The 14,824-nt window shown below is 41.4% G+C and overlaps 1 pseudogene across 1 annotated transcript; it reads left to right on the forward strand.

The window, feature by feature from the left end:
- Positions 1-2,007: 2,007 nt before the first annotated feature.
- Positions 2,008-2,244, forward strand: LOC307050450 (cytochrome c oxidase subunit NDUFA4-like; annotated as a pseudogene). Its single transcript has one exon. The product of its transcript is annotated as a cytochrome c oxidase subunit NDUFA4-like (transcript).
- Positions 2,245-14,824: the final 12,580 nt, after the last annotated feature.

Below are 14,824 nucleotides of genomic sequence, written 5' to 3' on the forward strand. Positions count from 1 at the left end.
CAGATGAAAACACTGCACTAATACAAACATGACCTTGTAGGCAAACCATGAGACCTCTCTGAGCCTCAGTTTCACCATCTATAAATGGGAAATGGACTAAAAGGAGTTCAAAGATCTCTTTCATCTCTAATATTTTATGATTCTATGAAAACAGTAATAATTCCAAAGTTAAGTGGAAACAATACTAAGTACAAAGAGAAATAAGAATCTCTGTTTCATTCAGCATTGTCTAGGGTACTGCTGGGATACAGAAGAGCATAGGTGTGTTCCCTACACACATAAAGGTCAAGCTAGAGAAACAAAATTAAAGCACATGATGCCATAGTAAGCAAAACAAGACAATAATAAGCCTACCTTCTGCCTGAAGTCAAAATATGATAAAAAGCAGAGATTCTAATAAATTCTAGACGTGCCCAATGACAACTCAATCCCCCTGGAGATAGAATAAGCAATGGAAACAAGCTACTGGACTTCAATCTTCAATATTTCAACAAATATAGACTAGACAATGAGAGCTATTCCAGACTTACTTCTGAACAGCAATAAGTGGTTCATGGTATGGAGGGGGGTGTAATTTTGAGAGAAAGTAATCAAGATCAAAATAAAAGAGGAAAATGGTAAGTGTAGTACATGTATCCTTAACCACTGGGAAGAGTTTCCATTAGCTACCCACAATAAGATTTTCCAGACTTTTAAATGAATGTAAATGTTAATCACAGCTTCCAATGCAAACCAAAAAACTACAACAGATACACACACAAAAACTCAACCCAAACACGACACTAAAGATGGTCATCAAACCATAAGAGAAGGGAACAAAAGAGGAAAGGAAGAAAAAAGATCTACAAAAACAACCCAAAACAATTAAGAAAATGGTAATAGGAACATACATATCAATAATCACATTAATCACAGCTTCCTTTGTATCTAGACGGCTCCTATATATTTTTAAGGGATAGGTACATAGACAGATAGAATATGGTAGATGATATGATATGATATACAAAAAAAAAAACCTGTCACTGTGCTCGTGTAAGTATTCAAAGGTATCTATTACTAGAATAAATGCCATTTTAACAAATTTTCTTACCAAATCCTTTTCCTTGTCATTTTAGCATCTAATTGCCATTAAAACCAAAATGAATGGCTGAATATACAAATAAACTGCTTATGGAAACACCTGACAGAGCAAAACTGAAATTGACTTTTCAGATGGAAAATTATAGCTAACATTTTTTTCTCTCAGAGCTGGTACCAAAACAGTGTAGATCCTATGATAGAGTTAATCAGAATTGCAAAGAACAGCGATCACAGATAATTTACTAAAATGCCTCACAGCTTAGGCTGACAGCTCAGTATAAGAAAAGCAATTGAGGGCTTCCCTCGTGGCACAGTGGTTGAGAGTCCGCCTGCCGATGCAGGGGACGTGGGTTCGTGCCCCGGTCTGGGACGATCCCACATGCCGCGGAGCGGCTGGGCCCGTGAGCCATGGCCCCTGAGCCTGCGCATCCGGAGCCTGTGCTCTTCAACGGGAGAGGCCACCACAGTGAGAGGCCCGCGTACCGCAAAAAAAAAAAAAAAAAAAAAAAAAAAGGAAAGCAATTGATTTTAGGCTAACATACATGCATAAACAGATAAAAAATGTTAAAATACATTTGTATAGAGAGAAAAACAATTAGATATTCTTGGCAAACAGGTGTTGACTAGCTACCACTGTGCTAGGGCAGCAAGGCCAGTAAGACTGAGTCCTGGCCATCAGGTTGTTCAGAATCACCCAGGACAGACAGAGCTCATATAATGAACTACCATCTAGGCCATCATCACTGCTTGTCGGGGTGACTACAGTATGCACACGCCTCCCATCCTGCACCCTTCCAGTTAATTCTCACCCTGCAACAAGAATAATTTTTCTAGGGACATCCACTCCTCCTCGGTGGGGAGACTGCTTAGTCCCAGGCCTTGCAGATTTGTTTTTTTCTGTCTGGACTCAAGGCCTCTGTGGCAACCATGCTCCACCAGATCATCGGCCAGGCCAAGAAGCATCCTAGCTTGATCCCCCTCTTCGTATTTACTGGAGCAGCAGCTACCGGAGCAGCACTGTATGCCTTGTGCCTGGCATTGTTCAATCCAGATGTCAGTTGGGACAGAAAGAATAACCAGAACTCTGGAACAAACTAGGTCCCAGTGATCAATGCAAGTGAACGTAGATGACAGCAAACTGAAGAAGAGGGTCCAGACTTCTAAATGAAATGTTTCACTGTAAAGCTGCTTAGAATGAAGGTCTTCCAGAAGCCATCAGCACAATTTTCCATGTAACCAGGAAATATTTCCCCTCCAAAGGCACGAAATCAGGGCTTCCCTGGTGGCGCAGTGGTTGAGAGTCCGCCTGCTGATGCAGGGGACGTGGGTTCGTGCCCCGGTCTGGGAAGATCCCACATGCCGTGGAGCGGCTGGGCCCAGGAGCCATGGCCGCTGAACCTGCGCGTCCGGAGCCTGTGCTCCGCAACGGGAGAGGCCACAACAGTGAGAGGCCTGCGTAATGCAAAAAAACAAACAAACAAAAAACAAAGGCACGAAATCATGTTGGTGTATTGTGTTGGGGATTACACTGATTAATAATCTGAAACTTGAAAAACAAAAAAAGAAGAATTTTTCTTTCTTCAGCTGTGCCACTCAGCACGTGGGATCTTAGTCCCCTAACCAGGGATCAAAACCACATCCCCTGAAGTGGAAGCATGGAGTCTTAACCACTGGACCCCCAGGGAAGTCCCACGAATAATTGTTCTAAAACTTGTCACTCATGTGTTTAAAATCTGTCCATAGGTTTCCACTGACCTGAGAGCAACATCCAAAGGCTTTACCTAGCAGATAAAACCCTTCACCCTCTCCTTCTGTCCCTCTTAGCCATCTCCACCTTCATTTCCACTCTTCAGCATAAAATCTGTTGATCTCAGGGAAGCAGACCTGAGATGGGAGTAGACGTGCAAGAGCCTTATTGGGGGAAACGCCAGGGAAGGGTAAAGGTGGGGAAGCAGGAGTAGGCAGGGAGAGATGTCAGACTTCGATGCAGGGCTGGCACCTGTGAAAGGATAGGAAAGAGGAAAAGTTGGGAAGAGTTTCAGACTGCAGACAAATCTAAAAGTTTGAGCCATGTTGATGGGACGTCCTCAGGGCAAAGTTGGCCAGTAGAGGAGTCCCACATCACACAGGGATGAGCCTGCACCAGCAGTCCCACTGGGCTCTGTGATTGGAAGGGAAGGGAAGCAAGGAAAGAGGAGAAGGAGGGAGAGGGAGAGAGACTGTGTTTTGTTCACCGTGGTATACCAAATGACTATCACATTAGTGGCATACAGCTAAATCTCAGTAAATGTTCACTGAATGAATGATGGACTAAGTTTGATGGGGCCACAGAGGAAGGAACCATTAATCATATCTGGGAGGGAAATGGAAGTAAGTATTTACCAACATGCTTAAAATATTAAGACTGAGTTGTGACTGGTGGAAGGCTCTAACTCACAGAGTGTAACTTCCAATCTGGTCTTCTCTGACTTCTCTCAACAAGAGCAGATACCAAGCTAGAATGAACATAGAAGCGGGACAGGTCTACTTCCTTCTCAGAAGAAGTGGAAATTTTTAAAGCTTTAAATTCTGGGAAGCAAATCACAATTTTAGAGGTGATGTATTTGAATCTCCAAGAACTCAGAGAAGATAAGGGGAAGAAGCAACGGGGAAAACTGCCAAAGAGAATATGAGGTGTATCCAGGAAATCTTTTCATAAGCATTCAGTAAATGAATGCTTCTGGCCAGGGGAGTTATTATTGCTTCCCATTCCCCCTACTGAGAGCTCCTTCTTCATCAAAATAACCATCAGCAATGAAATTATAATAGCCAGTATCTAATCCTTTCAAAGTTAGCTTTATGGATTGTATCATGATCATTAGGGACATTATTTATCTGAGCAAAACAGGAAACAAATACACTTCCCAGGGACCTGTAACTCCAGTAAGGTACCATCTGTAGTATTATAGTTAAGCAGTCATTACAAACGCCAAGTTGCTTCCTGATTCATCAATGTATACATCACAGCAGGAATTCCCTCTGATTCCAGCCTTGCCTAGACTCTTAAAATCAATTGCTATAATCCTCAGTCCCACTCCACATCTGCTTTATTGTGAGGAAAAGAAATGCAGTCACAGCAACTCTTGAGTGAAAGAGTTCTAGAAATAAATAGAGGTGAGGAAGCTCCTGTAACTCCATCCCTCTGCTATCATCACTAATTACCCCTCTTCCATTCCAAGCCTTCCCAGGTTATGCTTGCCTGCCTGCTTGCCTGGAAGGCAGATATGTCACAGGAGATGGCCCCAGAAGCCCAAGTCAAAGCAGCCTTAGGCGTCAGTGAAACTGACAGTCATATGCCCTATGAGGGACCCAGAGAAGAGCCTCCAGCCTCCAAAAATTCTCTCTCACTGACATTTGTACTAGAAATTTCTATTCTCAAATTTTTCTTCTAAAGGAAGAAGGCATTATCAGAAACCAAGATCTTGCATAGCAACAGAACTCATCTGTATCCACTTTCCCTTACCTCCAAACAAACTTCCCTAACAGTATATACTCCCTTCCTGAAATACGATGGTTGGTCACCTGCCTTCAGATAAGAAACAGAGTTCACCTGGATCATGAAGTTGGGGGAAGGTGATCATTTCTAGATCAATCTCGCTTGGACAGCAGAACTTCCTGCCTAGAAGGTAGATGTTATTATCTCCTTTACACAGATGAAAAACCAGTGTAGAAACGGCCCCAATTGTTAAACACCTCACTCAGACACACCTCTGAGGGGTTGCATTTCGTAGCCAGCTAGTAAATGAAGGCACTCTCCCTGGGAAGCTCACACTCCATCTTCTCATGCTCTCAGCTCCTTCCCATGCTTCAGCACTCAGCTTAACTGCCACCATCTCAGAGCAGCCTTCCCTGGCCACTCAGTCTAAAGTGGGGCATCTCTATTTTCTCTCACAGTACCCTATTATTTTCCTTCATCACATTTATTATAGTTTGTAAGTATATACTTACTCCTCTGTTTGTTTATATTTGGTCTGGTTTTTGCAGTAGACTGTAAACTCCACAAGTGCAGCGATCATCCCTCTCCTCAGCAGAACAGCCTTGTACATAATTGATGCTCAGTAAACACTGCCTAAATGAATAATGGGTAGAGTTGCATTTCTAATCCAAATTGCCTAATTATTACCACTATGCATGCTGCCTCCCCGTAAATGTGAGAATAAACTCTATTTGAAGCCTGAAGCCTCTCATTCAGTAAGACTTCTTCCACTGGAGCTGAGATGATTGCACAAAATTCTCTCGCAGCCCTCAAGGAGAGGTTGCCCATCCCCGTCATGCTCCACAATCCCTGGGGTCAGCCTGGGCAATCTCCCTGGGGACTTGCTCCAAGTTGTTCTTATTTGTACTTCAAAACCCCACCACCACCCTTGAAGCTCAAACCATCTGATTCTAGCACCTGATTAGGTTTCAGTATCTATATTTATTCACATTATCCTAAAAGTATACATGAGTTTTCTAGAGCAGAGGTATTATTACTTACAGCAATAACCACATCAGTTCTCCTCTGGCTCAATTCTTTCCTTTGCGGCTATGTGATGAGAACCAGAGGTCAGCCTACCTATACCAGGATCTATACTATAGGCAAGGGACCCAAAACATGAAGCTGCGAGCTTATCTCGGATGAGGGCAGCTGTCCCCCTTCCCCTGTGAGAGAGAAGAAACTTTTCTCCCCAATGCAAACAAATGAACCTTGGGAAGAGAAGGGAATGAATCCTGAGTTCTGGTCCTTTGGAATATAAATAAATGTCTCCAGGATGAAGCCAAGCATCTACAAATTAACAATCTCTTCAACGTCTCCATGATACTAGGTTTCATTCCTCTTCTGAAATGTAAGCATTTACCTTGGGAGGTAAACTTCTCAGGATGGTCTCTTACTTACTATCTAACCACCCTTTAAATACAAGACTTGTCCTGTGACCCCGATCCCAGGTTTCTTTGCTCAGAAAGCCCTAACCATACGGAAACATAAAAATATTTTCCCTACAGCCCACACCACCCTCTGGTCCTGCTCGAGCTGCCATCTCCTGATTTCCTATTCATTCTTCCATTTTCATGAGCAACTTCAGGTATTAGCTCTTGAATCTCTTCTAAATTCTGCCATCATCCTGGAGAATTCTAACACCCTAGTGGACAAATGTTGGGGAAGTGGGGAAGCCTGATACTCAGACAAAACTGAGGTAACCAGCATGAAAAGCATATCAGTCAGGGTCAAATCTGGAAAACAGTAACCACTCTACATACTCCAATTATGGAGGGTTTAACACAAGGAATTAGAGGTAGCTAGAAGAGCTGGGGAAGTGAAACTCAGGAAATTCACTGCTAAAAAACCTGTGCTTACATGGAAGCAACCTAAGTGTCCATCGACAGATGAATGGATAAAGAAGATGTGAGACATACATACAATGGAATATTACTCAGCCATAAAAAGAAACAAAAGTGAGTTATTTGTAGTGAGGTGGATGGACCTAGAGTCTGTCATAGAGTGAAGTAAGTCAGAAAGAGAAAAACAAATACTGTATGCTAACACATATATATGGAATCTAAAAAAAAAAAAAAAAGGTTCTGAAGAACCTAGGGGCAGGACAGGAATAAAGATGCGGACATAGAGAATGGACTTGAGGACATGGGGAGGGGGAAGGGTAAGCTGGGAAGAAGTGAGAGAGTGGCATGGACATATATACACTACCAAAGGTACAGTAGATAGCTAGTGGAAGGCAGCTGCATAGCACAGGGAGATCAGCTCGGTGCTTTGTGACCACCTAGAGGGGTGGGATAGGGAGGGTGGAAGGGAGATGCAAGAGGGAGGGGATATGGGGATATATGTATACGTATAGCTGATTTACTTTGTTATACAGCAGAAACTAACAAATCATTGTAAAGCAATTATACTCTAATAGAGATGTTAAAAAAAAAAACCTGTGCTTATAGCATAGACTTGAATGTCTTATAAGAAGCTCCCTAAGAAGTTGCTTCAGATGCCATGTCTTTATCTCCCCTCAGCACCTCCTAAGAGAGTAATGTCCTCTCCTCCCCAACCTTCCCATCTCCCCTCATTGGTGGACTCTAACCCAGCTTCACGGTCAGAAGAGGGAAGAGGACTCAGGGAAACTCAGGTTTCTGCCCTAAAAGAGAGATCATACAAGGGGTTTGAAGCTGATTCCAAGTTGACAACAAATAATCCAGCACAAGGCTAGAGTCATGGTCTTCTCTGTTTCTTCTCCTATTTGAAAGCATTTATGATACAGAATCCCTCCGACAACTTTTGCTTTTATTCTTCTCAAGAGATGGACTCTGGGAGCCATTTGCTGGAGAGAATTGCTTTCATTATATATTTGGTCATCCCAACCAGGAAGTCCTCAACTTTCTTTTCAGCAAAGATAAACTGCTCCAATAAAAAATTTTTTTAAAAAGGATAAACACAGAGAGATGATGATACCCCTAAACCACCTCTTAAATACTAAATTAAAATGTTGAATATAAATCTACAAATGGAATGTAACAGCTTCCTGAATACATGCAGAAGTGGTTCCATTGCTACATTTTCAAGGAGCCCATTCTGCACCATTTTCATTAGGGAAGAATTTCCTCTAAAATCATGAAATTCAAACCATGAATGTCAAATATCCTTTGGTGTTTCAGTTTTCATGATTGAAAACTTCTGTGCTTTTTCTGCTACTTTAAGTAAAAGCGGAAAAGTAAAATAGTTGAATGAGTGGTGGCATGAAATTTTTTAACTCAGCATGAACCCACAGAAACCAAGAAACATGAAAAGTTCATCAGTTTAAAAAGGGATTGAGGGGCTTCCCTGGTGGCACAGTAGTTAAGAATCTGCCTGCCAATGCAGGGGACACAGGTTCGAGCCCTGGCCCGGGAAGATCCCACATGCCGTGGAGCAGCTAAGCCCGTGTGCCACAACTAGTGAGCCTGCACTCTAGAGCCCACAAGCCACAACTACTGAGCCCATGTGCCACAACTACTGAAGCCTGCACGCCTAGAGCCCATGCTCCGCAACAAGAGAAACCACTGCAATGAGAAGCCTGCATACCATAACCAAGAGAAGCCCCCACTCGCCGCAACTAGAGAAAGCCCATGTGTAGCAACGAAGACCCAACACAGCGGAAAATAAAAATAAATAAGATAAATTTATTTTAAAAAATACAAAAGGGATTAAAGTCATTAATGAAAACTAAAAAATGCTATCCAGCTTGAAATTAACCTCCTAGATCTTGCAAGATGGAAGCACACCTATATGGTCTGCTATAAAAACTTAGTGTTAAGTTACGTTTTTAAAAATCAAAGTATACCATAGAAGCATGGATGGTACCTTACTGTTGTACAGCATTTATGGAACAGTTGCTGAATAAAAAGCTAGGTAAGAATTAAGAATGTGCCCTGAAGGCAGGGGATGGAGAATAGAAGTATAGTTGTTCCTTGGAACATAAAAATAGACCAATAATCAACTACCAGATGACCTGATATAATTGGAAACTGAAAACTGAAGGTAAAGAGATAATCTGATCCACAGAGAACCCTCTGCACATGTATAGTTTCTCATGTACGTGTGTGTGTGTGTGTGTGTACATATATCTATATATATATAGTTGGCCACAAAAAGGAACTTCAGAAAGAATTACCCCCCATATGAATCTTACCTTCTCACTGTCCCTTCAAACAGGCTATGACTACTCCTGTCTCAGAACAATAACTGGAACTTTTTCCTGCTCCTGTACCTCTCTCTGGTCCCCCTCAGAGCACTCCTTTTCTGAATGAGAACACTTACTGGCAGAAGCATACAGTGTCATATACTAGGTCCCATGCTAGATTTGGAGGGTACAAGTCAAATACAATACAGTCTTATTTCACAGAGCAGAAGAAAATAGAGAACCCAAATTATTGCCTATCCAGAATCCTGCCCTGCTGGGAACAGTAACCTCCCACCAAGGCACATGGAAAGTACCTTCAAAAGAGGGAAAAAAAAAAAAAATCAGGCTATCTGCTGACACTGAGGAACTTGGGTTTGAAATAATCACTCAGGAAAATGAGATTATCAATGACATTTTACATATCTTAAAACAGTAATAATACTCATTATACAGTTAATTTTATTGATTGATTGTCACAATCGTTTTTCAATATCAGGATCTCCCTTCAAGAGGCTTGTGAATTTATTTGTCTTGTAGAAAACATGCTTGTCAAGGATAATTTTTTAATTACTTTGTTTTTACATAAAAAGAGGGGGGAGGATTCTTTGAAAATTACAGAACCCAGTTAACAGTGGTTACTCTAGAGGGTGAAATTAAAAGATATTCTCACTTTTCATTTTGTACACTTTAGTTTTGTTTGAATTTGTTCTTATAACAATTATTTGGTTTATTTTTTAAATATTTGTTTATTTATTTGGCTGCATCGGGTCTTAGTTGCGGCATGTGGGATCTAGTTCCCCGACAAGGAACTGAACCCAGACCCGCTGCACTGGGAGCACGGTCCCAACCACTGGGCCACCAGGGAAGTCCCTGGGTTTGTTTTTGTTTTTTTTTTTTTTATAATTTGAAAGAAAAACAGAGATTTCTAACCTGAAAGGAAAAGATTAACACTTTTTCAGTGTCTGGTCCCCTATTCAAGTTTAAATATCTTTATGATTTTATGACTCAGAGTGGAAGCTTTCTCCTTCCCATGTCTTTTTTTTTTTTTTTTTCTTTTGGCCACACCATGCAGCTTGTAGAATTTTAGTTTCCTGATCAGGGATGGAACTGGGCCCTCAGCAATGAGAGCACGTGGTCCCAACCACTGGACCGCCAGGGAATCCCCCTCTTTCCCACATCTTAAGATGGCCTAAGAGATGGAGAATCTCTCTCCATTAGAAATTATATTCATCTTTGACAGAGACTCAACCGTTCTCTCACATTTAAAAAAAAAAAGAAGAAGAAGAAGAAGAAGAAGAAGAAGGCATTCCCTGGCTGATACGGCGGCTCCATGACATCATCAGTGTCTTGGCCTCCTATTTTTTTCTCCAACATCCTCAGCACATGTATTCTAACCTCAAGGTCCTACCACATTTACAAAGTGGCAAAAGGAGCTTTCAGACTGAGCTAGCCCCCCTTTGAAGGTACTTTCTTTTTTTTTTTTTTTTTTTGCGGTATGCGGGCCTCTCACTGTTGTGGCCACTCCCGTTGCAGAGCACAGGCTCCGGACGCGCAGGCTCAGCGGCCATGGCTCACGGGCCCAGCCGCTCCGCGGCATGTGGGATCTTCCCAGACCGGGGCACGAACCCGTATGCCCTGCATCGGCAGGCGGACTCTCAACCACTGCGCCACCAGGGAAGCCCTGAAGGTACTTTCCATGAAGCCCCCACTCAGCAACTTTCCCTATACCCATTGGCCAGAATTAGTCACATGTCCACCCCTAACCTAACTGCAGAGGATGCTGAGTAATGCAGTTTTCAGCTGGTGCATTGCCACCCTGATCAAAGAGAAGGTTCTGTTTATTAAGGATGAAAAGGAGACTAGCACTGAGTAGGCCACTAACAGTCTCCATAGTTACCTGAACCTTGAGATGAAAACATTTTGAGGAAATTTTTTTATAAATTATTTATCTTACACTATAACTGACTTGGCATTTCTCAGACTTCCCATCCATGCTCTGGGTTGTACAGCTTTAGTGCCCCTATGATCCTTCCAGGCTGTAAACATACCAGAAGGTCGCAGTACCCCAAGCCCTAGCTCCAACAGTTTCTCTCACCTCGCCAGCTCCCTCCTCCCACTCACAAGCAGGAGAGCTGCCCTCTGGCTCAGGTGCACCTTGGCTCAGCTTCCTGGCTCTTACTCTGTGCTCCTGCTTTGCCATCTGGTTTCCCTCCTTCTTTTCCCAACTCCCAGGTATGTCTTTTTAAAATTATCTCCATTGAGTGATTGCAAATTCATATGAATGCTGACTGCAGCTTATATAAAATGTGAACTGAAAGTCTTACAGTTTTAGGACAAATTTATGGAAATAAATCCACATATGCAAATGTTTCATACGAGGAATATTACTGTAAATGCAAGACAAGGATTCAAACAGATGGAGACAAAATATAGAAAGGAATAGAAAGGCAGAGAAAGAAAAAGAAACAGAGAGTCTGTCCCTTCCTTTAAGTATTGCTGAAAATTCCTTAGCTGCCATGTACAATCTAGATAGATTAGGGGAGAAAAAGTAGAAGCAAGATGCTCTTGAGGATATTTTTCTTCCTGTTAGAATGTTGGTTTCTTAAGAAGAGCAACTATGCCACCCATATATTTCATCAAGGACCTTGAATTCTGATAGAAATTTGGTAAGTCCTAAGTGATGGTCCTTAAATAATATATTATGTTGAAACACTGACATGGGAACTGGACAACATACTCAGTAGCATAAACAAAGCCAACCCTTTCCTCTAGGCTATTTACAGAATAGAGAAGAGGAATTTAGAGGAGAAAAAAAAATGGAATTGAATAGAGTCAGAAGTAGACCCTCATAAATATAGTCAACTCATCTTTGACTAAGGAGCAAAGATAATACAATGGAGCAAAGATAGTCTTTTCAACAAATGGTGCTGGACATCCACATACCAAAAAAAAAAAAAAAAGTATCTAGATACAGACCTTACACCCTTCACAAAAATTAACTCAAAATGGATCACAGACCTACATGTAAAATGCAAACTATAAAACTCCTAGAAGGTAACACAGGGGAAAGGCCAGAAAAACTTGGGTATGGCAATGACATTTTAGATAAAACACCAAAGTCATGGTCCATGAAAGAAATAATTGATAAGCTGGACTTCATTAAAATTAAAACTTCTGCTTTGTGAAAGACACTGCCAAGAGAATGAGAAGACAAGCCACAGACTGGGAGAAAATATTTGCAAAAGATAAGTCTGATAAAGGACTGTTATCCAAAATATACAAAGACCCTTAAAAAACAATAAGAAGAAAACAACCCAACTAAAAAAATGGGCCAAAGACTTTAATAGACACCTCACCAAAGAAGATATACAGATGGCAAATACGCACATGTACAGATTCTCCACACCTTATGTCATCAGGGAAATGCAAATTAGAACAACAATGAGAAACCACTACCCACCTATTAAAATGGCCAAAAGTCACAACACTGACATTAGCAAACGCTAATGAGGATGTGGAGCAGTAGGAACTCTCATTCACTGCTAGTGAGAATGCAAAATGGTACAGCCATTTTGTAAGACAGTTTGGCAATTTCTTACAAAACTAATCGTACTTTTACCATAAAATCCAGCCATTGCACTCCTTGGTATTTACCCAAAAAAGGTGAAAACTGATGTTCACACAAAAACCTGCGCACAGATGTTTATAAGAGCTTTGTTCATAATTGCTAAAACTTGGAAGCAAACAAGTTGTCTTCAGTAGGGTAATGGATAAATAAACTATGGTATATTCAGACAAGGGAATATTATTCAATACTAAAAAGAAATGAGTTATTGAGCCATGAAAAGACATGGAAAAACCTAAATGCATAATATTAAGTGAAAGAGGTCAATCTGAAAAGGCTACATACTGATTCCACCTATATGACAATCTAGAAAAGGCAAAACTATAGAGACAGCGGTTGCTATGGGGTGGTAGGAGGTGGGGTAGAATAGTTGGATCACAGAGGATTTTTAGAGCAGTGAAAATACTCTGAATGGTCCCATAATGATGCATACATGTCATAACACATTTGTCCAAACCCACAGAACACACAACACCATGAATGAACCATAATGTAAATTATGGACTTCAGGTGATGATGATGTACCAGCATAGGATCATCCATTGTAACAAATGTACCACTCTGGTGGTGGATGTTGATAATAGGGGAGGTCATGCATGTGTAGAGGCAGGAGAGATATAAAAAAAATCTCTGTACCTTCCCCTCAGTTTTGCTGTGAACCTAAAACTGCTCCTTAAAAAGTGTCGTAATAAGAAAAGAAAAAAGAGGAACTGAACAAGTACTGTAGCATGCTCACAATCACCATGTGCGCCCTTTGATGGATGGAAAAACTGAGTTTCAAAGAGACTAAATAATTTTCCAAGACCACACACATCTACTTGACCTTCAGACTTTTTCCTATGGCCAGCTACACTGTTGAAAAGCATAAAATAAGGACTAAAATGGCCTCCCTTGATTTAGGCATTTGCTCTGACCCAGGAAAATTTTGTATTTAGTGAAAATCTGAATCACAAACCCTATCTTTGGCATTATCTTACATTAAAAATTAAAGCTGTGGGACTTCCCTGGTGGTGCAGTGGTTAAGAATCCGCCTGTTAATGCAGGGGACACGGGTTCGAGCCCTGGTCTGGGAGGATCCCACGTGCTGCAGAGCAACTAAGCCCGTGCTCCACAACTACTGAGCCTGCAAGCTACAACTTCGGAGCCCGAGTGCCACAACTACTGAAGCCCGTGCACCTAGAGCCAGTGCTCCACAACAAAGAGAAGCCACCGCAATGAGAAGCCTGCGCACTGCAACGAAGAGTAGCCCCCACTCGCCACAACTAGAGAAAGCCTGTGTGCAGCAACAAAGACCCAATGCAGCCAAAAATAAATAAATAATAAATAAAATTTATTTTTTAAAAAATTTAAGCTGCATTGATACTAAAATATGATTTTGAGAAGCACTGCTTTTTTAAAACATTGAAATGTGAATTGACCTTGAGACAAAAATTTTATTTCTCCTCTTTTATAAGCAGATTTTTCAAATGACTTAAAAGAAGGCTAAAAAGTGTTATGGTGAACCAACACCACTTCAAATACATTCCAATGAACATTAATTGGAAGAGGATTAAGATGAATGTCTCTAAATGCTCCATACAGAGATAAAGGCAGTTAAAGGTATGATTCCTCAAAGACTTCCTGATGAGATACTTCCTAGGGGTCATGCAGGGAAATTAACAGCCAAGCAAACCACAACTGGCCCAAGTCATCTCAAAACTGAAGTTCACTGACAACATGGTTGTTTCTCCCTAAGTACCCCTGTCCAGACTCCAATTTGATCCCCTGGGCCTCTGGGGCCCCTGAGGTTTCTACCCTCATCTTTTAATCAGTTCTGTAACCTTTGCATTGGGATCCTTCCCTTGCAGGTTTCACCAATTCTCTTTGCTTGAGGCTGGAGTCTCACAGGGCAGTGAATCATGGAACAGCTCCTAACACAGCAGTGGGATTTCTACAGATTATCTATTTCACGGCTTTTGACTTTACCATCTTCCTGGTATCACAGAGGCCTCTAAGATGACTTACTGTATTAGATAGCAATTCAGCTGTAACAAAGATCCAATTAGGAGTGCACCTGTTTTTTGGGGTTTTTTTTGAAGTCCAGAGTAAGAAAGCCTAAGGCTACAAAGTTAGCAGAATGAAGGAAGTAACAAAGATCAAAGCAGAAATAAACGGAGACCAGAAAAACAATACAAAAGATCAATGAAACTAAGAGTTATTTTTTGAAAAGATTAACAAAACTGGCAAAACTTCAGAAAGACACACGAAGGAAAAAGAGAGGGACTTGTGGTCCAGTGGTTAAGACTCCACGCTTCTACTGCAGGGGGCACAGGTTTGATCCTTAGTCAGGGGAACTAAGATCCACGTGCCATGCAGTGCAGCCAAAAAAAAAAGGGAGAGAGAGAGAAAGACTCAAGTAAAATAAGAAAGGAAAGAGGAAACATTACAACTGATATCACAG

Source organism: Hyperoodon ampullatus (genome assembly GCF_949752795.1).
Source record: "Hyperoodon ampullatus genome assembly, chromosome: 1".
Lineage (NCBI taxonomy): Eukaryota > Metazoa > Chordata > Mammalia > Artiodactyla > Ziphiidae > Hyperoodon > Hyperoodon ampullatus.